Below are 27,949 nucleotides of genomic sequence, written 5' to 3'. Positions count from 1 at the left end.
ATAATAGTTTTACAAGTAGGTATTTATCTGTTTAATTCGCGATAAGTATTTGCACAACTCCTATTTGTTTACATAATAAAGAGATATCTCTTTTGTACTCTTTCTTAAATCTATTGTATTAGTCACATTTACTACTATTGATGGTTACTGTATAGTCCGGAAGAGCAAAGTTTTTCGCTTTCTACTCTGTAAAACTTGGCTGTACTATTTCTTCGACTTTATTTCAATGCCCGAAAGTTTTAAATTGCTCAAGGCTTTCTTTCCTGTAGGTATATTCGACAACAAAGTACGAATTTAGCCCTTGGGTTTATGTGAAAGATATGTACCCTACATAACTTGTAGTAACGATACGAGAGCCAAAGGATATGCATATTTTTTAACCTCACCGCCACGATGGATAAGTCTTCAAAGGAAATTGTTTCATTTCATACCTGAAAAAGAGCAGAACATTACATTAGTTTAGTTATATTTTATGTTTTGTTAGTTCAAATGATTTATAACTACGAGTCGAGCAGCCTCATTCAATGTTTGCCATTACAATAAAAACAATAGACATACAATTATACAAGAGCTGCATCGAACTTACTTCCTATGTATCTCTAACACAAACAGGACTTGCGTTCCAGTGTTGGTAAAACTCAAAAACCTATGCGAAATATTTGATTATTTTGAGCGCTTTGGCGTGGATATATTTTTGGTACGTGGACGTTGAAATAGGACTGGGCCAGCCATGTCTGCCGCAGAGGTGGGCCAAAACAGCTGTAGGGCACCAGACAGGCTTTAAATAATAAATATATACTCGTGGATATAAATACAACTTTGATTTAAACATATAACATCATGTAAAGCATTTCACATTGATCATGTAATCAATTACTCTGACGAAGTACGAGTAGGTCAAGCAACCTCGACGGTTGTTGCGCTGATTCGTATATCAATGTGGAGGTTGCACTTCGGCGTCTTGACGAAGTGGAAGGAAATGCATCTTTTATGTAAGCAGATTAAGGTCAAACATTATCGATTTATCGACAGAGTTAACATACGAGTGAGGGTTGGACACGACTTGGTGACCAAAGTGCTGGCTCATTCCTTGTTCAGGGCATTTCAATTGCCACCCAGTGCGGTATATCGTGCTAGTAGATAGCCAACCCTATCGACAACAAGCGTTATAACATGTGCCAGCAATCCAATTTTTCAGCGGCGGTATCATGGTCGCATTTTTATCACTTGTCATGTCATGCGTCACTTTCGCACTTACTTATTAGAACGTGACAGGCATGATGACAGATGATAAAAAACCGACCATCTTAGCTCTACAGTGTATCTTTGCGCGCTTTGACGTGAATATTATTATATGTACAGGGACTACATATACCTATTACCTATATACGTATTTCAACGTATTTAGTTGAGTTTTTGTAGTAATATAACCTATATAAATAATATATTATTTTTACTCTCTTGCATTTTGATCTAATTTTCAATTCAAATTCGCCAATCGCCATGGGCGATGTTGGTTGTATGGTATGCAGCACTGTAATATGTCACGTTACGCGTGAATGAACGGTTCAGGTGTAATTAATTAAACCAGTTTAATTATTTCACCGCATGTAGCCGGTAATCCCAGTATTAGTGTAACAGGCTAATAAGTACCAAGCATGCGATGGGGACTAATGGTATTAGGATGGGGCGTTTGATATTACAAGCTTTTTTTAATAGTTTTGAAAGTTTTGCCAATTTCTTCTACTCTGCATCTAATTTACTTAAAATCTAGACAATTACCCTGGAACATAAAGAAATACAAAATCATTCTCCACCACTAGGTTACAGGGAGGACCACCGCTTCTCAAACCCTTTTTTGTCACCCTTGGGTTTGTAGGCTTGGGTCCCCACATCTCATCAACACGCTATTTTTCTCGATGTTGAGCCCATACCATCCCATTTTTTCCAATTACTGGTTATGTCATCGTTACGTTTTCTTTTGTGGTACAGGAGGCAAACGAGCAGACCAATCGCCCGACGATTTCTAGAAGCAATTACCGTCGCCACTTGACACCAGCAACACCAGCGGGCTTAGCACGGTAGCATTTTTATCGCCTGTCACCATGCCTGTCACGTTCTAACAAGTATGTAAGTGCGAAAGTGACAGGCATAGTGACAGGTGATAAAAATGCAACTATGCTGACACCGCAGGTTGCAAGTGCGTTACCGACATTTAAGATGGAAGTACGCTTCTTTTCTTGAAGGTTAAATACAACAGCAATTAGAAACCCACTTTAACAATATGTTGGGTGGGATGTTTTCTATAACGGAATCGAAATCGTGTTCAGGCAAGTGGAAATATGAAATAACGGATGAAATGAATAAAATAAAAAGCTAGGCATTATTATATTAGAGCCGTTGGCGTTTCCATTAATATTCCGAGTGGATGCCACGAAAGCAATTAGTCCGCGGTTTCATTTTCCAATGCTAATATAGGTATATTTTCAGATCCGATTCAGGAAATAGGTGAGTTCAGATTCAAAATCAATACTTTGAGAATATAAAACGCAAAGACAACTTAGGAAAGTTAATTCGGCAGTTTGGATGGTAGACGGTCAAGAGGACTCGGTCACTAGTTGGTCGCAGGGAGCGGGCATATAGTGAACAGTTATAGACAACACGAAATCGCTCTATTGAAAGAGACAGGTTCTTTACCCAGTTATTATCAGAATTTTCACTACTCACTACATACATAGACACAGTGATTATACTAGTACTTAATTAAATAATATCATCATATCAGTGATAGGTGTCTATCCCATACACTACAGATGCCGAATTCCATAAGAGTTTTGAAACCCTTTCGTGGATTCCAGGATCTTAACCTTTCATCTGTGCGTGGTGGTCAAAAATCGTGGGTTTGAACCTTGGCTGTTCTAGAAATAAATCGTTCTAGAAAAAATGCAAAACAAAATGACTAAAGATTTGGTCAGGATTCCTATCATACACAGACAAGAGGTCAAGCAATAAAGAGAAAAACGAGGGAAGATTTCTCACCTATCTTTACCTATCTCTTCACAATCAAGCATTTGTCGATTTTTAGTTTTAGATATTGTGACAACTACTTCGTGTTACTCGTACTTACTGGCCAACCAGTATGAGTAAAACAATATCGAATCAAAGTTATATCTGATCAGACTTGAAGCGCCACTTACACCATTCCACTAACCCGGGGTTAACCAGTTAAACCTGGAGTTACCATGGTTACCAGTACAATTTGACACTGGGTTAACGGTTTAACCCCGGGTTAGTGGGATGGTGTAAGTGGGCCTAAGACAACAAAACATCGCACAAACGGGACTTAAACATTAAAAGAAGGCAATTAAAATCACTCAGCTTATTGAAGTACCTGTCCAATTACTCGCAAGAGATCCGCCCACGTGCATTATGTGCGCTTGCGTGTCGCCGAGACCATTGTTCACGACTTACGGCGATTGTGCAATGGCGGGTATTCACCATTTGATGTGCAAGCGCGGTTTTCGGGCACCAGTGTAACGTGGCCGAGATCCGATATGGGATTATTTAGATAGAATACGAGCACTCGAAATATGTTCAGGGGACCGTGAAAACCGAAATTAGCAAATTGTGGGGATCTTTCTCTTTTACTACAATGAAGGCGTAATATAATTAGAGTGACAGAGAAAGATGCCCGCAATTTGCGAACTTCGATTTTCGCGGTTATAGAGGCTCCTGACACAATTGTGTGTAACTTTAAAGTCTTTAAACTCTGCGTAACAAGCACAATTTGACTAACAGACGCAATCGAGCCTAATTTCAAGTAAAAACACGTTTATCTCATTAAGAAATGATTCGCTATCGTATTTTAGCATAATTTTAGTAATAAAGTTTATTTTATGCATTTTATGGAACTGTTTTGGTTAATTAGTTAATAGGTATCTCATAAGTAAGCGTGCTCCACCGTAGACCATATCATCACTTACCATCAGGTGGGATCGTGGTCAAACGCCTGCCTATTCATCATAAAAAAAAAATAGTAGCCGTTTTTTCTCTAATTTTTATACAATGTAGAGCATCTACTATACTTACTTCTAATGTCATTCTATTGGTCGATTTTTTTCAAGATATACATCGGTGTCCGTAACAACTATGTGTAATCAGAGATCATATTATACTGGTTGGTTGTGTCTTCGATTAGCATGGGCTCTGTAAGTGATACATTAGCGCTTGCGCAACCTTGGCAGTGACATTCGTTATTTAATTGGATGCCTGCTATCTATGAGTTATTGAAGTATGTCGAAGAAACAATATTTGATGGTATTTCTTTAGACTTGATTGCCACAAAGTTTCAAGTATGGAGACGAGCTTAATTTTTTTTTTTGCATTTAAAAGTAAATTGAGAGAGCGCTGATAGCCTGGCGGCAAGAGGGTGTGATTTGTAAACCGGAGGTTGTGGGTTCAAACCTCGGCTGATACCGGTGAGTTTTTCGGAATTTATGTACGATAGATAATTTGATACCTATCTACTATTCGCTTTTCGGTGAAGGAAAACATCGTGAGGAAACCGGACTAATCCCAATAAGGCATAGCGATAGATATCATACTACAAAGATACAGTGGACGTCAAATGTTTACACTTTTGCACCTTATTCCTTTGTAATAAGGCAAAAAATGTAAACTTATCTTTGATGTCGACTGATGCAATTATTTCTTGTACAAAGAAGCGCCCATAAAAATATGCATTAATGGCTCTACCTAAAATCAAATTGATTATGATATTTTAAACACCCTTTCATTTCATATGTGTTCTTGAGTTGCGTTGCGCAGTTGCATCTCTATTCTCAATATATGTGGTATTTTCTATAAAAAGGGACCTTATTGTCGATGGCGCTTACGCCATTATTGACGATGCTCTGATATAAATACAATGCCGCGCGACGCTGTGCGGCGTAAGCGCCATTGACATCGACATCGACATCCCTTTTCATAGAAAATGCCCCATATAATTATACGAAAGTTAAGATGAAAGTGAACGGCCGCGATCTCCTCTTCATTAGTCCTCATTTACCTCTCTCTATATTAACATATATTATTTGATGACATATATTTGACGTCAACAGTAGCTATATCCACCATTAAACAACCATAGAGCTGATCCAAACATAGAATTATCTTTAAATAGATTTGTAATCGTCTGAATGTCAAAACAAAACCATTTTTTGTGGTGACATTCGTTTTATTGATGTTCGTTCGTAATGGATATACGCAATAAGGCGACCATTATAATGAATAGATTGACCGAAAACTAGTTCATATTATGTCATTTTGCATCTTCTCCTTTCTTCAGTTGGTACATAATCAAATGTATTTATACAGGTAATAAGTGCAAGCCATGGCGTCACCAATAAATAACCTCTGACGTACACTCTAATTATATCTACTAATCTTAGAGCAGAACCAGGTCATTGCTAAAATGATGCATTACATCCGTGACCAGTACAATCTCAACGAGTTTCATGTTTCCAAAGCTTTCAATAAGCATGTCAAAATAAATATTTCCAATTGATTCGAATAATAGATATACATTTTGTCTTTTTGAAATATTCGTAAATGACTTCAAAGAAACTTGGCGCAGACTAAAAAACCATGTTCATAAATACCAGGTACTGAGCATTACGACAGTCGCTCAATTTTTCTGAAGATATCCGAAAAATTCGGTAAAGAAGTAATGATAAGCATTTGACCAGAATATCATCTGTTCACCTGATAGTAAGTGCCGATGCGGTCTAGGAAGGAGCATGCTATTCACTCGATTTGAAAAGATGCAAGTTATAGTGGGCTGCTAAATTTAAAGCTGGAAGCAAAGCCTAATTGTAAATTGACCGGGATATAGACCGTGATTACCTTTTGTGTTGTTTTTGAGCTCCCAATATAAGCCCTTCCCTTATTGAAAGCAAAGCGTTAAATACTTCACATTAAGCATAATTATTTTACATGCCACAATTGCCACGATGTCCATCCATCGTATATTCCGCAAAAACAACTCAGCCATTTGTCAGCAGTATAGGTTTTCGCGGGCTTGGTTTCCGCAACTCGACGTCATATATTGCGCCTATTTTGCGTGTTTGTCAGCAGTATTTACTGAACTTGAAAACAAAAGGCAGCGCACAATGCCAACGCCTACCTAAGCTACGTTGGTCTGCCCACAGTTGCCGGCTATCCTAACTTGCGGTGACATAATGTTGAAGCACAAACGTGTTGTTGTTTATGTTATACTTGTTATATGTCAGACATTTTAGTAGATTGAGTTGACGCCCCGTGTATTATTAATTTATTACACCGCGATTGCAGAATAGTATTCAGACGGACTAAGATGTTCGCTCCTTTGTCGTCTGTCACAGTGACTGTTACATTCTAACAAGTAAGTACGTATGTATTTATAAGTGCGAAAATAATGCATAACTGGACTTGACCTTTGCACCGACTTAAACAGAACCAGAACAGGGAAGTGTTTTCATTTAAAAACGGTGACGTTTATTTGCGGAATATAAACGTCATATTTTCATTTACAGTCGGCATACGCATGCGAGACATGGACGTTGACCGTCGGAAAGGTCCGCCAGCTAAAAGTGGGATAGAGAGCTATGGAGCGCGCGATGCTCGGGATCTCCCTGCGAGACAGAATTCGGAATGAGGACATTCGCCAAGAATTGCGCAACGGAAGTGGGAATAAGCCGGCCATATCTGTCGCAGGGATGACGACCGATGGGGCCAGCGAGTACTGTTCTGGAGACCTAGACTGGGAAGCCGAAGAGACGGAAAACCACGAGCCAGATGGTCGGACGACATTAAAAATACGGCAGGGCCGACCTGGCACAGAACCGCTGCATTCAGAACAACATGGAAATCCATGAAAGAGGCATATGTTCAGCAGTGGACGCAAATATGCTGAGAAGAGAGCCACAGTCGGAAAAGCTCCCTGACAGCGATTGCTTGTATTATGTGGTGGCTAAGAACCTACGCTACGGTTGTAGTGATTTCGAAAACGGGGTAATTTTGAAAAGGGCAAGTATCAAAAAACCAGAAGCAATTACTGCAACGCTTACCAAGGCATCTTGCTTATTGTTACTACAATAAGAGTGCTTAGAAGATATTTGCCCGTTTTCGAAGTTACGCCAATTACGCATTAATGTAAAACATGCGCCATGAAATGATGACATTTCCTGTACTTTCAATATATGGGAATTAAAAACTGGGTTTACGTATCGGTTTAATAGATTAGCACTTGCAGCAGCACAGAGCAGGATGCACGAGCAATCTGCTCCAAATAAAAATTACGATGCGGCCTAGTTTCTCGTTTTATGGCCCGGGCCAACAAACAGCTGCGTTTGCTCAACAAAAGTTCTTTTTAGGACAATGGCTCCATGCAGCTTTGTTAGGCTTATATAGGAAGCGGGACTTTGGAAAGGTCTGTTTTTGATTTGAGACATGTTTAACGTTTTGCGTATTGTATTTTACTTGAGATGGCATGTCATGCATTTCAAATCATAGAAGCTTTAGATTACCCTGCTTGTCTTGAGATTAATGTAATTTCTTAAAAAGTAAATACGCTTAAAAAGACCTTTTAAGTTCTAAAGGTCTTTTTAAGCGTATTTACTTATTCAGTTTTAACTGAACATTAGCGAATTCAAACTCAAAAACAGTTATTGTCGCTTTACGTAATCTATTTGTCAAAATCAACGGATGACAACCGCGCGACGCTTCATGAATTTCATGATTTTGCTCTGGCACGTTAGGCAGGACAATATGTACATAGATTAGGTACTGCAAGACATTTAGTACGAGTAGCAACGTTTGTGCCTTTACTAGACTGAACCATGTGGGCTGCTAAGTATTTTGCTACCGCGGACAATACGTATTAGCAAAGATTCATTGATTGTGTAAAAAATGATGTTTGACAATTCATTGACCACAAAGAATTTGGCGCAGTACAGCGACATGTATTTTAGCTGTCAAATTAGGGGCTCTTTTTTTCTTGGACTGCCTCTCTACTACTGATATAATCAACAACTTCTTAAAATATAGTAACAGCAGCACTCACTAATTAACCATTGGTGAATCTTAGCATTAAGGTTTCCGAATTTCAAATTGCTGTACTCCCTTTTTGGCGAAAATTGTATTGCCGAATTTCACTTGGCAACCAATTTTTCGCCAAAGTTTCATTTGACAAACCAATCGTTACCAAATAATTATTTCACAACCATTTCATTTCCCAACCCCATAGTTGGGAAATGAAAATGAAGTACTAGGTTGGGTTAGGTTAGGTTGGATTATGTAAAGTTGGGAAATGAAATTCGGCCAAATGAAACTTTGGCGAAAAGTTGGTTGCCAAGTGAAATTCTGCAATACAATTTTCGGCGAAAAGGCAGAGAACCTTTTAAATTATATACAAACGAAAACAGTAAATTAAATACAGTATATAAATTAGGTACAGTCAGCAGCAGTAGCGTGAAAGTATAGTAGCAAACATTTGCGGTTTCACTAAACCGAACGTTGTGGGCTACCGCAGCTTTTATCCGGGGTTTGACGAAGTTTTACGTCGCCCGGGATTTGTGTAACTCAACTCTGGCCATCCATCATGAAGTAAACATAAAGGTTGGCTAGTTTTGCACCAGTTTCAAGCCACTTTAGAAGTACATGCTTCAAAGAAAACCGAAGAAACCAAAAACACATTACAGTTATTTTAGGATTAGAAAAGCATTTTTTGCTTTTTAGTGCTTAAATAGTAGGTATTTAGTAGATTGGTGGCTTTAGCGGGCAGAACGTTGTGGGCTACCGCGGCTTATATCAGAGGATTAAAGAAGTTTTACGTGGCCCGGGATTTCTGTAACTCTTAACACTGGCCATCCGCCGTGAAATAAATAAAGGCTGGCTAGTTTTGCACCAGATTAAAGCCACGTTAGAAGCAAATGTTGTAAAAAAACTGCAGAAACCAGCAAAGGAAACATAAGAAGAGTGTTAACGATTTGTGTTTTGATTCAACTTTACAATATAGCAATAGCAATAGTTTATGGGTTTGTAAAGTATCACACACATAAAATAAGATGAACAAACAATGTAAACAATTTCTACTCGCACTATGTCAACAGTTGATGTACTGGAAGTAAAAAAGATAATATCATAAAACCCAGTACCGATATGGTTGTAACACTTTTATCGTCTACCTGCTGTATCACGCATCAATCTTGCATTTACATACCTATACGAGAGGAAAGCAAAAAAAAAAAAAAAAGGTTTAGTAGGTACTGTAGATAGGTAGAAAAGACTAGCCTTGATCTAAAGATAAGTTGGCATCGACTTAGTGACGAGGTGAAAAAATTCCACTACAAACGTCATATTTTCATAAGAATTTGACGTCACTACAAAATATGTGCATATTTAGCTTAAGCCGACTCTACTTGGTTTTCAATGTATTTTGTGATAAACATTGAAAATATCTATTTTCACTTCTCATGCTCGTAAAGTAATGTTCTAGACTCTAGAGCATAAAGTAAAATCATCTATTACGACCCTTATTGACTTAGTAATAAAGTCCAAAAACTGCCATACAATTACAAACTGCCAGCCCTGCCGGCGCTCCGCCGACCGGCGCGCTCCCGACCCCGACCGGCGTGCCCCGCGCCCCCGACCGGCCCGAGTACAAATTGTCTTTAGTCTTGAATAAATACGGTAAAATAACCTACAATACCTATTGGATATTTTTGTATATTTTCCTCACAATCGAAGTGAAAAGTAGAGTGTATAAATCAGGCATAAATGTCCATTTTTATCCTCGACTATATTGGTCTTCGCTGCGCTCGGACCAATAAATTGCCTCGGGTAAAAATGGATCGCTTTATGCCCTTGTTGTACAATCTACTATTTTAAACGAAAGCGAGCAATACATTAAATAGATAGATAACTGGCTAGCTTATTGTTATTATACTTGTTGTTAATTTAAGAAAAAGAGTAATTTAACTCTTAAAAAACCGGATTGAAAGAGCCATTGTCTCTTGCAACAGGTCTCGCTAAAGGATTAAAAAAGTGCTCCGAGGCATTTCTTTTGTCGCGGTAAAGTTATTCCACCCACGACAATAATGTGGGATGTGGGCTTTGAGTTTCATTAATTGCTCGAAAGTTTACTGCAATTAGGGAATTAATGACCGCTTTTAAAGGCGTGGAAGATTAATTTTTTAAACTATATCGGACTTGCATAATACTGGAATATACAAATAGAGGATTTCATACCTCTGTGAATTATCTACTAATGAACCATTGGGATTGGGGTAAAGATATACGTATTTGGTTTAGGATTTGTGAAGATGACATTGAGAACTGAAAAGATTTTTTTTAACTTGAAAATGCGATAGAATTTGTTGTCTAGCTGAAGTTCGAATAAACAAAACAATCTGGTATATCGAAAAACGTTTATATTTGTAGAATATCCAGCTATACCTATTATTATATGATATATTAAATTGCATTAGGAAACATGTCCTAGGATTGACTTACGTAGGTACTGTATGTTGACAGTCATAAAATATACGCATAATGAAATGTAAATACCTATGTAAGAAGCAGTTTAATTGCATGAAATAATTAAACCTCTCGCATCCGCGATCCTTCGAATCGGATAATTAATTTGGTTACCTCATTAATTTAATTACTCGTAATTTGAGTACGGGTATTAAGGAGGAAGCTTCCTGGCGACCAAAGTCTTCAAGTTAGATTTTCCGTTCAGCCCTTTAAGTGTAGGAGATGAGATAATTATTGTCGTGTCGTACAAAAAAATCCTAGATTGACTACAGATCCTATAGTAATTTGTTGTATTACTAAAAACACAGTTACAAATGTTACAATCCTGTTATGAAACTCGATGCTATGTGTATCAAATGGTAACGGAAAGGAAGACGCGTCTAGTTTTGCTAAATAAGGCAAGTAACCTAAACAGAATCTAGGGTTTCTATGTGAAACTGGCGCTTTCTAGATTTTATCAGTGTCCCCGCGTACCTACTTGTACAAGTACAATTCGAGTTTTGAACTAAAAGAGTTCCAAATTCAAAAGCGCAAAAATTGCCCTGGATCTTACGAGGATAATACTGGTTTGTAATCAAAACTACTAGTTATTATTGAGTACGAGTAACAGTGTTGATCCAAATAACTCACCAAAGCTAATCAGAAGAATTTTAGGGAAAATTGGCGTATTGGGAAAATTTCAGCATAACGTGTGTTCGGGTAATTGTGAATCACTTAGGTTAGGCATGTCAGCTAATTCCGAAAATCACATATTATTTCATTCTGAGAGTCCATTATCGGTATTAGTCGCCAGTCCGAAACCACCAGAATACACCCCGCTTACTTTGCCAAGAGTAACTTAACTTTGTAAAAAGATTTCATTGTACACACTAACAATGTTTCTTTGTTTAACAACGTTCTTATGTGTGATGTGATGTGATGTGTCTATGTAAGTGTAGACAAATGTTGTAGCAGTTGCTTCCTGAGTGGCTGTTACTGAGGCTTTCGGTTTAAACAACACGTCAAGAAGCGATCGTGTAAGTGAGTGCTATTCCAAAACAACACAAGATACAAGTCAACATTAGATTAGAGTTGGTATTAATCATTTGGTCTGGTTTCTGGGTTGGTTGGGTTTGGGTGGTTTTCTGGTTTCGACTCAGTTTTCAAAACTGCGCTAAAGACTTCAGAATCTTTTGAGTCGTGACTGATTCTGAATAAGACTCGTGAGCTGAGATTTCGAGTTTTTTGGGGCCTCGAAAGTACTCGAGTCCGTCCACTCAGTCAGTAAGATGTAGATAGTCGCTATTTCGTTGTTTATCTTCTTTTGAATTTATTTATATAAAGGACTCTGTTCTACAAAAGATTTAAGTTTTTGAAAAGTTTATAAGAATTCAAGTTTCGATATTACCTTTAGCAGTAAAGGACTGGGGACCCCTGAATCACCTGAATTGGTCCGCGAGCATACACAGAAATAACCTTTCTTGACTATATTTCTCATAGCTATTTACTTCCAACCAGTTGACGGTTCTAGTTAAATAAATTTTGTCCACTGGCCTTTAGGTTATAATAAGGATATTATAACCTAAAGGCCCACGTGGCGTGTACTAGAGCTAAACCTATAACCAAAGATAGATATAACTCCGTAATAGATGGATACAGTCTAAGGAAAAAACGTGCCTCGAAAATCACGAAAATTTGATTCTCGATCAGATGGCGCCACTAGTTTTGGCCTACTCTCGTATAGAGGGCGTTGACGGTTTCGTTTGTTATTTATAATTTTATCGCGTATCAGTGAAAGAACATGGGTCAAAATCATATAAAAATAATTAATGCAAATAAAAAAATCATTTATCCATATTTAAATACATTTTATCGTACTTTTATAAATCTTCATTTTTAGTTTTAAAGTGTGTCGACAGATGGCAGTGAATTTACTGGGGTTACAAAATTTACTATGACAGTACCGCCCTAGTATAAGTTACTCTATGCTATAACCAAAAGACCTAAGACTACTAGATTAAAAAAAAGAGTAGTCCTTCGTGACTGTCAAAACGAAGTCTGAAGTCTTACTAACACTAAGTCAACATAAACGCACGCGTTGAATTTCGATGCATCCCGATTCCCGCTTAAAACCGGTTCTGCCCTCCGAACCAACATTCTTAACCAATTCGAATTTCGAACCACTGTCGAACCTCCGCAAAAGGTTTTAACGGCACATTAACTTTAACGACCACCTTGTTTTAGCTCGTCCTGTTACCTAATAAAGTTAGTCTATAGCAGCCACACTCAACCTTCTTTTTATGAGATCCATAAAGACGGTTTTGCCTTGTAGCTCCACAAGATGAATTTGCTTAAAGGTGACGTTTGATGTCAACTGAAGCTGCGGTTACCTTTGAAGCATCACTATCGCGTCGTCGACGCACGCGCTGTCACTCAATTTCCTTGAAAAAATTAGTGACATTTGTTGCTGCATTACTGTCGCGATTTTATCAATGAAATTGGCAGTGACATCATTCTAATCGTGGCAGCAATGCGGCCACGAACGACTTGAACGACTTTAGACTAAAGAGTAAAGATCACTTCTATAACATGTTGGAGGTTACTTAGTTGATTAGGATTCGATTCGACTCGCTGAGTCACTTTACAACTTAAATCTACATAGAGCGTAAGTGCATTAAATATTCAATGGCGCTTATGCCCTTTTCAACCGAGATAGTCTACGGGGTTGGTAGACTCGTATGCCCACGCATGGTCGTGTCAAAACTTTGGAACTAAAATGACGTAAGTACAAAGAACAGTGTTTTGTTTTACAACTTTTGTCGTTGGGTTGGTTAGACCTGTTCGTTAATACACGAGCATTTTAGTAACTATTAAACCGTCGATTTATCTAATTTGTTAACTAAACTTACACCGGATTTGGGTTTAACATGGTCCTCTGCTGCCTTTATTACCTGTAATCAAAACATATGTAGTTATAATTAATTAAAAAACTTACAACTTATTTACGTAAGTTAGAGATTACTAAGGAAATAAATCGAGAAGACGATATGCATACGTACAGCGAGCTGCAAAAGTACATACCCACTTTATGAATGAATTCCATTCATATAGACTTTTGCAGCTGTGTGTACATTGTCGCTGCAAAGTTGGTAGGAACATTCTGAACAGAAGTCCATACCGAGGAGTATCATCAGGAGCTTGCGTTGACGGTGACGGACCGGCGCAGACTCGGTACGGAATGAAACGTTTTTCGACTTAAAATACATGATTAACCCGTTATTAATATATTTAAAAATTTCTATTACCGAATAAATCAGTCGCGTTAAATATTCTCAGAAAGAAACACTTGCTGTAAATTTATAATGATAATTTATCCATAAAAGAATTGATTAACTACGATTATACATCTCTATAAAATCAACATACACAATAATACATTCTATATAAATACAAATGCAACAAGAAGCTAAATGCGAAAATGTGCAGAAAAACGATCACACCTCAAACTTGATTGTCGTAACGTAACACGAGAAAAAAAACACTAAAGAGCAATTAATGGTCACTATTTGTGACGTTTTCAACCAAAAGGTACCACATTGTCGGTTGTTGATAAGGATGATATCTAATTGAAGCTATATGGAAATAGCGCCTTACTGTCAAGCGACAATAAGTACCATTTTGGTTGAAAATGGCACATTTACACAATTTCCATAAAAACTGACCCGTATATTCACTGGTCTCGAGTGCAGACGATGCTGTTTATCTAAAATTAGCATAAACTACGGCGACATGATGGCAGAAACTGCTTTGCATTAACTTGCTCTATTTGCATCTTTGAACCTTAGTTAGTCTGGTCATTTTGCACAACTAGCTAAATTGTTATCACATCGAGTGCCAGAACCCCCTCGGCGGGTTCTGTTTGTAGTTGCTTTCCTCTACAAAGCGGGAAACGCTGGGATAGGCTACGAGCGTAGCACTACGAAAACGTTTTTCAGGTAGTTGCAACTCTTTATTTGTACCAAAGATAGATATAACTCCGTAATAGATGGATACAGTCTAAGGAAAAAACGTGCCTCGAAAATCACGAAAATTTGACTCTCGATCAGATGGCGCCACTAGTTTTGGCCTACACTCGTATAGAGGGCGTTGACTGTTTCGTTTGTTATTTATAATTTTAACGCATACCAGTGAAAGAACATGGGTCAAAATCATATAAAAATAATTAATGCAAATAAAAAAATAATTTATCCATATTTAAATACATTTTAACGTATTTTTTTAAATCTTCATTTTTAGTTTTAAAGTATGTCGATAGATGGCAGTGAATTTACAGTGGTTACAAAATTTACTATGACAGTACCGCTCTATCTTGTTATATCCTCATTGTTTGTACAAACAAAACCAATAGGTCATAGGTGTTACTGTCAATTTTGTGCAAAATTAGCGTGGTCAGGGTCTACCATTAGAGAGACAGCTTACACATTATTTGTCAACATCAGCCATTCTAAACAACTATTATAGAAAAGAGACAATAAAAATAAATAAAATGAACAAACATTCGGCTAGGCAAAAAAAAGATTCGGCTATTAAATCTAGATCCAATGGAATCACTTAAGGACGGTAGGTTTAAGCAATTTCCGGAAACCAATTAAGACAGGGTGGAAAAATGGACGTGTATTTTTTGCGCAGTATTTTTAGACAGATAAAATATAGTAGGTACTTTTCATTCATTCATTCTTTTAAAATTATGGCTTCAGTCCAGTGGGACTATTTCGCCAGTATCAAGGTCTTAGGAGCTTTAACTAGGTAGGTTAAAAAATTGTACGGTTAGTACAAGACAGTGTACGGTGATTTTATTAGCTCTTGTAAAACGATAGCTGCACTTTACAAGAAGCACGCGGGTTACCGGCCGTTGACTCCAAAATGGTGAAATAAAACTATGAAAACGGATTATATCGCGTAGGTATATTGAATTTATAATACATCCCGACGTTTATTTTTGTATGTGGGTAATATTTTTGCACATTGGGCTTTTCTTCAGTCACCCGTTGACCACGAACGCTGTAAAGGGTTCGGACTCATGAAATAAAACTATGAACACGGATTATATCGCGTATATTGAATTTATAATACATCTCGACGTTTCGAAGTTCGACTATCGAGTAACTATCGCGGTAACCGAAGTCCAAAATGGTGGTTAAATTAGCTTCAAGATTAATTCTCCATTCACTGCACACTACGACATTAGTTTACTGTATAATAAGCTATCGATATTACACTTTAAACTATTCATGAGCAAAAAACCAAGGAATTAATCACGAGGCTAACTTATAAACTGTAATAGATGTCATATATTAAAGAAAAAGTGACGAAGCCCTCCAGTGGTGAAGGCCGGATTCGAACCGGCGTCTTTAGCTATCGCGGCTAACGCCATGAACCCCTAGGCCACCCCGCCACGGCGGTGCCCGTCAGAATTTCTCGACTATATGCCCTCTTAGTAAGACTAGGCGTCTTTGACCAACTCTAAGGGCAAGCAGTAACGCTTGCACCTCCTATACGAAGTCCTTACGGAATTACGATATAGCGAGAGAGACTGGTGCTGCCATCTATACTCTTGGGAACTATAACTTTGGGAACAAATCAAATTATTTCATTAAATATTTCTATATGCCATCTTAGTAAGACTAGGCGTCTTTGACCAACTATTTAATAAAATAATTTGATTTGTTCCCAAAGTTGTGGACACGAGGCTAACTATCAAGTGGGCGCTCGAAATCGGAAGCCTAGTAGGAACTTAGAATTCTAAAAACTTTAGAGTACTGACATTAATTACTTTTACCGCTGTGTCAGCAACAATAATTTTACGGCAGTTTTGCATAGGTATAAGTATAAAAGTTTGCCTTCCATAAATATTAATTGGTAAATAATAATACAGAATCATAACTACCTTATTAATAAAGACACGTTAATATAAAATCATAAACCCTCATAAAGGTATTGCTAAAACAAAACAAACATTTGCGGTACTCCTGTATTCTTCGAGACCCTTCTGTTTTTCATTTATTTGCTTACGTGGCACAAACCTAACAATGAAAAAAAAAACAAAACACGACAAGCATTTTGCTTGTGCGACACATGCCCCATAATTTTAAAAACAAAACAAAAACACGCGAGTTGTGTGTTACCCGTCTGGCGCTAAATTGACAGGGAGATGGATCGATGTAACAACATTGACACATTTGTCTGTCCGATCGTCAACCTTATTGAGACGAGATAAGGTCTATTAAAAATCAGTTAAACGTGTTGCAGTTAGGGAGACGAAGCGGTGAGTTGATGACAGGATGGTCCTTGACAATGAAAGGGTCACGAGCGTAATGGTTCCATTTTGAGTCAAATTAACACACGAATGTGGACCATCAAAGAGGTCGTTCAAAATGGTTAAGGGATAGACGAGTGAAACTCTAAAAACGTACTCATAGACTATGATGCGTAACTATTATAAGCAAGCATCGTAAACTGCGAGCGAAATCCATTGAAGTACTAGGGGTGTAACTGGTTGTCACACGTCATTTCAATGGATTTGGCTCGCAGTTTACGATGACTGATTATAAGAGTAGCTGACTTGACTTGTTAGGAAGTAGGTACCTAGGTGGCTAGGTAGACCGGAGCCAAGTTGCTTCGTCCCTGTCACTCAAATGTAGGTAGCCAACGCAGGAAATGGACACACTATCTTTACACTATCTTCGATCGTCGCGATATCTGTCCTGAGAGCCTACCGCGTAAATCGAAATTTCGCTATCTATCTATCAAACTAATACGCGATAGAAAGGCAGATAACGATATTTCTATTTTTGTGTTAGGCTTTCTGGTTTTCTGAAGTGTTCGACTCACTTTATTTGTGAGAATTGTAAGGTACGTAATGCGTGCTTTCCTTTAACGAGGGCCTCTAAATCCCAATCTCACACTGGGGTGATAATGAGATCCCTTTTATTGCTCTTTTAATATAATCAAAGCGCTCTGTGATGAGAATTTTATTACTTTTTCGGTTCTTAAATGAAACCTAGTTTGCTCCACTCTCCCTATAGCTATCCCATATAGCTTCAAAATTCGACAACGAAAGCTCCGTCTAATAAATGGATTCCCGATTGTCGTTTCTTAAACGGATGAGGTTTATAAGACTATTATGTGTTTCAACGACCAGCAACCCGAATGTGACATCTCTGGGAGCCTAGCCAAGATGAACATCGTACATTCACAATTTATCGTTTGTCGACTCGACAAACAACAAACGAAAAGAAAAATGTATTGGCATGACAGACTCCACGAAAAGCAACGTGACTATTTCCATTTATAGGTACTTCAAGTTTCAATTAGTCTTTTCAATCAAGGATTATAATCTTGGCTAAGCCCTTTGGAGTTGCAAGTGTCCATAAGCCGAGTTTCGGCGACCCTATACTACCTCGCGCTGTCTTAGTTTCTATCGTATAAAAAAGAAGTTTGCCTTCATTACTGTATTCATGTACAAACATGGGCATCACATATGGCAAGCTAACGCATATGACCGCATTGAATGACGTCATTAAACCACAGATGAATATAATAAAGTATAATCATAATCATGGTAGAGAAAACCAAGCGATCAATCTTAGTCGTCTAACCATTTAGCTTGAATGACGGCTTAATACCAGATAATGTAACTTTTAGACAATCGCAAGTCGACTTTCACTCTTAATAGCTTTGATTCAGTAAAAAAAGCTTCATTAATATGAACTGTCAAATTAAATACAACCACATTAACAGAAGCTGGTAAATATTGAAGACTCCATTCAAAGTTGCGTGCTTTATCATATTGTTATTGGGGGCACTCTTACTATTTTTGCAGTTCAGGTTTGTGTACATGATAAAATGTCAGTATTGTCACCTTAAATAGTAATTTTTGGTAACTTACGTAAAATTGGACTTGGCTGAAAGCTGTTACAGACAGAAAGTACAATGAAATTTTTTAGGCACCGAACTATTGTTGAAATAGGTGAAGTAGTACGAAATTAAAAACAACGAAAGCTCATGACCCTATAAATAAAATTTGAGAAATATGCTGATAGTTTGGGATATGGAGAAATACATACAATTTTAACCTAGTAAATAAAGGTAAAAGCTAGTAAATAAAGGTAACGTGTAAATGAATGGTGTCACGATTTTCGTACTCTCGTAAACAGACACACATACTGTCTATGGCTCACAAAGGTAGAGGAAACGTCATGTTTCGAGCCCTACGGTTCTGTTAGAACTGTCACTCCGGACCAGAGACCAGTATTTTAACACAATATGGTCACGTCACAAAATATAAAAAATGTAGACGTGAAGTTAACACAGTATGGTTTTGGTCCCGTCACAAAAAATAAAAAAATGTAGGCGTGAAGTTAACACAATATGGTCTTGGTCCCGTCACAAAAAATGGAAAATGTAGGCGTGAAGAATTGATCACGTTTAATCCTATAAGGTCAGATGGCGAAAAAGGTATAATAGTCCATAAAATGTTCCCCTTGCCCCAGTGTGTCTCTGGCGGTCAAAATAATACTGACGGCCAGTCTGGCCCCATCTGACATAGGTACTTTGAGTGATTCGCATTTTTTTACAACGGAAATAATTGGCGTGCCTATAAGTACTAACCTAGTATCCACACAGAAGTGGAAGGAAGGATTGGTCTTAACACCGTAAAAATAAGAGTGCTAAATTGACGTCGCTAGGGTTATCTACTTTTGATATAATTTGTCAGTCTTTATCATTGCCATGTCTTTACTCGTAACTGTATCTAATGCCTTGCCTTTTCATCAACTCGCCCCGGTCGTGTATTCCGACTGCCAGCCGAGCGTTGGCTATTCGAAACTCGAAACCCGCCTGGAATCCACGCCAGCCACATAACTCGTGGGCAGTTTTTGAACCTTTTTGTTTTATCAGCCACAAACAGCTGCCGCTGTTCAAGAAAATCAGCTGGCAGCAACGATGCCGCAACAGTAACGCAGCTGACATCCGAACGTCACCTTAAAGAGCCATCATAGCCTCTCTGAATATAATTTTAGTTATGTTATGAACCGGTGTTCGCTCTGAGCGTTTGCTTAGGGTACGCGTTTGGAGTAACATCTTCAGTGTAAAAGAAAGCCATACGGAGTATACCTGTAGAGATACATTGGATGTTGGTATAATTCTGCAATGAGTCGCTTCAAGGTGCCATTGACGGGCCGTGTATTGAATAATTTATAAACTTATTAAATCACAGTAACTGTACAATTTATCTTTGCAACATATTTATTCCTTATAGGACAGAACAGAAGAAACTACCTATATAAAGTCTGACGAGTAGTAGAAACGTAGGTAAATAATGTCAACCCATTTAATCCACAAACCCGCTTGAATGCAACATAATATACGATTCTAAGTAATTTAGACTGAAAACACGAAAAGTACTGGGGATTTAAAATAAGTAAATCAATCAAATAATCACATTCTTTCCAATTTCACTATTCAAACGACACTTTAAATTGTTGCAGTTTTGAATAATCTTGTCCAGTGCATGCGTGTCCATAATAGGTGGGTGTTTAGGTGAGCGAGGATGTTAAAAATAATAATAATAAAAACGGCCAAGTGCGAGTCGGACTCGCGCACCGAGGGTTCCGTACTTTTTAGTATTTGTTGTTATAGCGGCAACAGAAATACATCATCTGTGAAAGTTTCAACTGTCTAGCTATCACGGTTCATGGGATACAGCCTGGTGACAGACAGACGGACAGCGGAGTCTTAGTAATAGGGTCCCGTTTTTACCCTTTGGGTACGGAACCCTAAAAATGATCTACACACGCTCTTTAAGAATACATTTTCTATTAAAATAATTTTGAAAATCTCCTTCGTTTAACTCCTGCTTTTGACTACATCTATAATCGTCAGAATCATGTCAACCAAACAGGTTATATTAATAGCCATCGCAATATACACTTACAGCAATTATCTATGCACCGTCAAGTGGATAAATAAGACCGGTAAGATTTACAAGGGAACCAGGGCACTGCGAATTCTAAATTGGAAGTTATAATTATAGCTCTCATACATCAGCTACTAAATAACTGCGGTCATTACCGGCTTTCTAGCGCCATTGAAATTACAACGCCGGCCACTTTGAAGCGACCTCTATGAATAATAATCTCCCTTTGCTTAGGTAAGAGAGACCCCCACACCTCACACTTAAGAGTCCCCGGTGAGCTCGGCCGAATTTCACCTTCCCATACAAACGGAGTTTCGTTTTCATTTAAAAACTACGTGTTGGATTGTAATGCACATACAATGACATGAGGTATATGTAGGTCCGTAATTAGTTTATATATGTAGCTCTAGTATATAAAACAGACGAAATAGAGCAAAAACAAGTTTTTGTATGAAAAACTTAAATTCGTTGTACTTTTTTAACTATGGTATCTGAAGCTACATAAACTAATTACAGACACAGATATACCTTATCCTATTGTAAGTATAAAGTTTCAGAGCAAACTAGCTACTCGTTTTAAAATGAGAGCGTAACTACGTTTGTATTGAGAACCGAGCTTGCCGGGGACTCTTAACTAGCGTCGTCTTTTGAGCGTCGGTGATAAGTTAAGTCAGCGCTATGGAAAATGGTGTCGCTGCGCAGTTGCGCCAACGTTGCGTCGAACAGCAGCCATAGTTTCGACTAGACGTTGACGCCCGGAAGACCCTAGTATGGGGTTATTATTATTACATCTATCCGGTCACCGGACACTTTCTGCTAAGAGGGACAGAGAAATAACATGTACCTATCTCTGTTTCTCCCAGACATTATCTGGCGACAGATAGATGTAATATCCCCTTTAGTGAACACGCGGAGATGCAAAGGAGGGTCAGGTTAAAATGGTCATGTGTTCAATGAAGTGGGTCACTTCGGTGCTATTATGCCACAGATAATTAATGAGTAGATGAAGCATATGAGGCAAATCGCAAAGGCGATGTCATTCTATCTTTTTATCTGTGCGACGCTCAGTGTGTAGCGCGTAAAACAAAATATAGAATAGAATAAAATAGAATAGAATGAGATTTTATTCGTAAGCACAAACAAACATTACATAATACAAAAGAAAACATAAAATAAGATTAAAGTGCCACGAAATGGCCTCGTCTCAGCATGTTGCTGGTGACTTCCAGCGCTGATCTTCCGATGAGACCATCAGGTGAGAAGAATCACGGAAGGTAACAGACAAGAAGAAAAGATACATAAAATAACATACAATGAACAAATAGTTAAATACAACAAGCAAGAAGATACAACATAACGCTTAAATTAAAAATTATTTATATAAAGTAAGCATCGTACTTGTAACATAACAGTCAGTCCCTGTATCGGTCCGGTCCAACCATACCTTGGCTATATAATAAATACTTATCAGGAAAAAAATAGGTCTGAATATAAATCTAAAATCTATGTAAATATTTGGTGTGAGACGCAACTGCGGCTTCATATTTTCTAGTCTAGGTATGGTAGCGCCTATATTGGTCCATGATTGACCCTGAAATCGCAAAAGAAAAATTGGTGTTTCAGATTACTCATCCGATGGTAAAATAAAAGTCGTCTATTAGTTATATTACGTGCCGAGTACACATGGCCAATCCAAGGGATAAGGCTAAGAGGAAGCAGTATTTTGCTATTTCATTGCACCCTATAGCTGATGCGCTGCGTCCCTGAAATTGGCCTACGTTGTCCCAATACGTGAACTCGGCAACAAACAACAATATTTAGCTTTGTTTCATCAGACCAGTGGGAGTGGGACCTGTGGGACCAAACATTGGTGTGGAATCTATAGGAGGTGATCTACGCATTAGCCGCTTAGGAAAATGAAAGTGTTTGGTCATCGAAAGTGCTTGTCCATTATTCTCTGAGTAACATGTTCTTTGACTTTGATTGAGAACGTTGCTCTGTTTAAACAAAGATGTTTTTGTTGCACTTTTGTATTTTTGTTTACGTTTCTAATCAAAGGCCTAATAAGCGGTTTCAGCTCGTAAAAACCAAATGTAGTCGTGTAAGCTCGTAACGCCGAAACGACCGCGTATGCGCGCAGAAAAATAGGCTAGTCTGAAACCGCCCTAAGACCCCTAAGTATTAGAAGCTTTTTAGGGTTCCGTAGCCAAATGGCATAAAACGGAACCTTTATGGATTCGTCATGGCTGTCTGTCCGTCCGTATGACACAGCCACTTTTTTCCGAAACTATAAGAACTATACTGTTGAAACTTGGTAAGTAGATGTATTCTGTGAACCGCATTAAGATTTTCACACAAAAATAGAAAAAAAAAACAAAAAAAATTGGGGGTCCCCATACTTAGAACTGAAACTCAAAAAAAAATTTTCATCAAACCCATACGTGAGGGGTATCTATGGATAGGTTTTCTAAACTGAATAGTTTGCGCGAGAGACACTTCCAAAGTGGTAAAATGTGTGTCCCCTCCCCCTGTAACTTCTAAAATAAGAGAATAATAAAACAAAAAAAAAATATATGATGTACATTACCATGCAAACTTCCACCGAAAATTGGTTTGAACGAGATCTAGTAAATACATTGTTTAAATTGTGTAATGTACGGAACCCTCGGTGCGCGAGTCCGACTCGCACTTGACCGGTTTTTTTGTGTTTTAATAGTGTCCGACTGTAGTTTCAGTTTCCGTAGGTTTCGCCTTAAAAATCATGTTTCGGCAAGAGGTCATTTCCTGGATGTTCATTTCTCCATCGTCGCTTGTGAAAACAACGGACCGACAGGTATACAAGCAGCCTTAGGCAGTCAGTTGAGTTGAAATAATTCAAACGAAATATCTCTGGCATCTTTTTGTGAAAATGAAAATAAACAATGTACCTACGAGCAGTGTTGGCCGTAATTGTTAATTTTAATTAACCATTGATCAATTTTATTAACCATTAGTTCCGCCATTAACCAATTGCATTAAAGTTAATTCGGATTAAAGTTAATTCGGATTAAATTTTTGAGACGTTAATGGCCATTGAAGTTAATTCGGATTAACTTTAATTCGGATTAACTTCAATGGGCATGAAAGTCAAATAATTAATCCGAATTACTCTCAATTTGGATTAACGTCTAATAAAATTACATTCGTGATATTTTAAAATGAGAGAGCAAAATGACCCTGACTGAACCCTGGCAGTAGTAGCAGTACCTACCTACTACCTAGTAGAATTCTGGTTTGGTGCAACACAGACATACGCGGTTTTGGTCATTTAAATCGTCTTGATGAGCACTTCGGAGAGCCGTACCCATGATAGAGCTGATGCTGAACCCTGGCAGTACCTAATGGATCTAAGGTTTGGTGCAACATAGGCACAGGCTGTTTTAGTCATCCGACTCGTCTTGATGAGCACTTCGGAGAGCCATACCCATGATAGAGCTGATGCTGAACCCTGGCAGTACCTAATGGATCTAAGGTTTGGTGCAACATAGGCACAGGCTGTTTTAGTCATCCGACTCGTCTTGATGAGCACTTCGGAGAGCCATACCCATGATAGAGCTGATGCTGAACCCTGGCAGTACCTAATGGATCTAAGGTTTGGTGCAACATAGGCACACGCTGTTTTAGTCATCCGACTCGTCTTGATGAGCACTTATGAGAGCAGTACCCATAATGGAGCTGATGCTGAACCCTGGCAGTACCTAGCGGAACTAAGATTTGGTGCAACGTAGGCACACGCTGTTTTAGTCATCCGACTCGTCTTGATGAGCACTTAGGAGAGCAGTACCCATGATAGAGCTGATGCTGAACCCTGGCAGTACCTAGTGGATCTAAGGTTTGGTGCATCATAGGGACACGCTGTTTTAGTCACCCGACTCGTCTTGATAAGCACTTAGGAGAGCGGTACCCATGATAGAGCTGATGCTGAACCCTGGCAGTACCTAGTGGATCTAAGGTTTGGTGCAATATAGGCACACGCTGTTTTAGTCACCCGACTCGTCTTGATGAGCACTTAGGAGAGCGGTACCCATGATAGAGCTGATGCTGAACCCTGGCAGTACCTAGTGGATCTAAGGTTTGGTGCAACATAGGCACACGCTGTTTTAGTCACCCGACTCGTCTTGATGAGCACTTAGGAGAGCAGTACCCATGATAGAGCTGATGCTGAACCCTGGCAGTACCTAGTGGATCTAAGGTTTGGTGCAACATAGGCACACGCTGTTTTAGTCACCCGACTCGTCTTGATGAGCACTTAGGAGAGCAGTACCCATAATGGAGCTGATGCTGAACCCTGGCAGTACCTCGCGGAACTAAGGTTTGGTGCAACATAGGCACACGCTGTTTTAGTCATCCGATTCGTCTTGATGAGCACTTAGGAGAGCAGTACCCATGATAGAGCTGATGCTGAACCCTGGAACTACCTAGTGGATCTAAGGTTTGGTGCAACATAGGCACACGCTGTTTTAGTCACCTGACTCGTCTTGATGAGCACTTAGGAGAGCAGTACCCATAATGGAGCTGATGCTGAACCCTGGCAGTACCTAGCGGAACTAAGGTTTGGTGCAACATAGGCACACGCTGTTTTAGTCATCCGACTCGTCTTGATGAGCACTTAGGAGTGCAGTACCCATGATAGAGCTGATGCTGAACCCTGGCAGTACCTAATGGATCTAAGGTTTGGTGCAACATAGGCACACGCTGTTTTAGTCATCCGACTCGTCTTGATGAGCACTTAGGAGAGCAGTACCCATGATAGAGCTGATGCTGAACCCTGGCAGTACCTAATGGATCTAAGGTTTGGTGCAACATAGGCACACGCTGTTTTAGTCATCCGACTCGTCTTGATGAGCACTTATGAGAGCAGTACCCATAATGGAGCTGATGCTGAACCCTGGCAGTACCTAGCGGAACTAAGGTTTGGTGCAACGTAGGCACACGCTGTTTTAGTCATCCGACTCGTCTTGATGAGCACTTAGGAGAGCAGTACCCATGATAGAGCTGATGCTGAACCCTGGCAGTACCTAGTGGATCTAAGGTTTGGTGCAATATAGGCACACGCTGTTTTAGTCACCCGACTCGTCTTGATGAGCACTTAGGAGAGCAGTACTCATAATGTAGCTGATGCTGAACCCTGGCAGTACCTAGCGGAACTAAGGTTTGGTGCAACATAGGCACACGCTGTTTTAGTCATCCGACTCGTCTTGATGAGCACTTGGAAGAGCAGTACCCAAGATAGAGCTGATGCTGGACCCTGGCAGTACCTAGTGGATCTAAGGTTTGGTGCAATATAGGCACACGCTGTTTTAGTCACCCGACTCGTCTTGATGAGCACTTAGGAGAGCAGTACTCATAATGTAGCTGATGCTGAACCCTGGCAGTACCTAATGGATCTAAGGTTTGGTGCGACATAGGCACACGCTGTTTTAGTCATCCGACTCGTCTTGATGAGCACTTATGAGAGCAGTACCCATGATAGAGCTGATGCTGAACCCTGGCAGTAGCTAGTGGATCTAAGGTTTGGTGCATCATAGGGACACGCTGTTTTAGTCACCCGACTCGTCTTGATAAGCACTTAGGAGAGCGGTACCCATGATAGAGCTGATGCTGAACCCTGGCAGTACCTAGTGGATCTAAGGTTTGGTGCAATATAGGCACACGCTGTTTTAGTCACCCGACTCGTCTTGATGAGCACTTAGGAGAGCGGTACCCATGATAGAGCTGATGCTGAACCCTGGCAGTACCTAGTGGATCTAAGGTTTGGTGCAACATAGGCACACGCTGTTTTAGTCACCCGACTCGTCTTGATGAGCACTTAGGAGAGCAGTACCCATGATAGAGCTGATGCTGAACCCTGGCAGTACCTAGTGGATCTAAGGTTTGGTGCAACATAGGCACACGCTGTTTTAGTCACCCGACTCGTCTTGATGAGCACTTAGGAGAGCAGTACCCATAATGGAGCTGATGCTGAACCCTGGCAGTACCTCGCGGAACTAAGGTTTGGTGCAACATAGGCACACGCTGTTTTAGTCATCCGATTCGTCTTGATGAGCACTTAGGAGAGCAGTACCCATGATAGAGCTGATGCTGAACCCTGGAACTACCTAGTGGATCTAAGGTTTGGTGCAACATAGGCACACGCTGTTTTAGTCACCTGACTCGTCTTGATGAGCACTTAGGAGAGCAGTACCCATAATGGAGCTGATGCTGAACCCTGGCAGTACCTAGCGGAACTAAGGTTTGGTGCAACATAGGCACACGCTGTTTTAGTCATCCGACTCGTCTTGATGAGCACTTAGGAGTGCAGTACCCATGATAGAGCTGATGCTGAACCCTGGCAGTACCTAATGGATCTAAGGTTTGGTGCAACATAGGCACACGCTGTTTTAGTCATCCGACTCGTCTTGATGAGCACTTAGGAGAGCAGTACCCATGATAGAGCTGATGCTGAACCCTGGCAGTACCTAATGGATCTAAGGTTTGGTGCAACATAGGCACACGCTGTTTTAGTCATCCGACTCGTCTTGATGAGCACTTATGAGAGCAGTACCCATAATGGAGCTGATGCTGAACCCTGGCAGTACCTAGCGGAACTAAGGTTTGGTGCAACGTAGGCACACGCTGTTTTAGTCATCCGACTCGTCTTGATGAGCACTTAGGAGAGCAGTACCCATGATAGAGCTGATGCTGAACCCTGGCAGTACCTAGTGGATCTAAGGTTTGGTGCAATATAGGCACACGCTGTTTTAGTCACCCGACTCGTCTTGATGAGCACTTAGGAGAGCAGTACTCATAATGTAGCTGATGCTGAACCCTGGCAGTACCTAGCGGAACTAAGGTTTGGTGCAACATAGGCACACGCTGTTTTAGTCATCCGACTCGTCTTGATGAGCACTTGGAAGAGCAGTACCCAAGATAGAGCTGATGCTGGACCCTGGCAGTACCTAGTGGATCTAAGGTTTGGTGCAATATAGGCACACGCTGTTTTAGTCACCCGACTCGTCTTGATGAGCACTTAGGAGAGCAGTACTCATAATGTAGCTGATGCTGAACCCTGGCAGTACCTAATGGATCTAAGGTTTGGTGCGACATAGGCACACGCTGTTTTAGTCATCCGACTCGTCTTGATGAGCACTTATGAGAGCAGTACCCATAATGGAGCTGATGCTGAACCCTGGCAGTACCTAGCGGAACTAAGGTTTGGTGCAACGTAGGCACACGCTGTTTTAGTCATCCGACTCGTCTTGATGAGCACTTATGAGAGCAGTACTCATAATGTAGCTGATGCTGAACCCTGGCAGTACCTAGTGGATCTAAGGTTTGGTGCATCATAGGGACACGCTGTTTTAGTCACCCGACTCGTCTTGATCAGCACTTAGGAGAGCG

The sequence above is a fragment of the Cydia strobilella genome, chromosome 22 (genome assembly GCF_947568885.1).
Source record: "Cydia strobilella chromosome 22, ilCydStro3.1, whole genome shotgun sequence".
Taxonomy (NCBI): domain Eukaryota; kingdom Metazoa; phylum Arthropoda; class Insecta; order Lepidoptera; family Tortricidae; genus Cydia; species Cydia strobilella.
Note: the sequence above shows the minus strand (reverse complement) of the source record.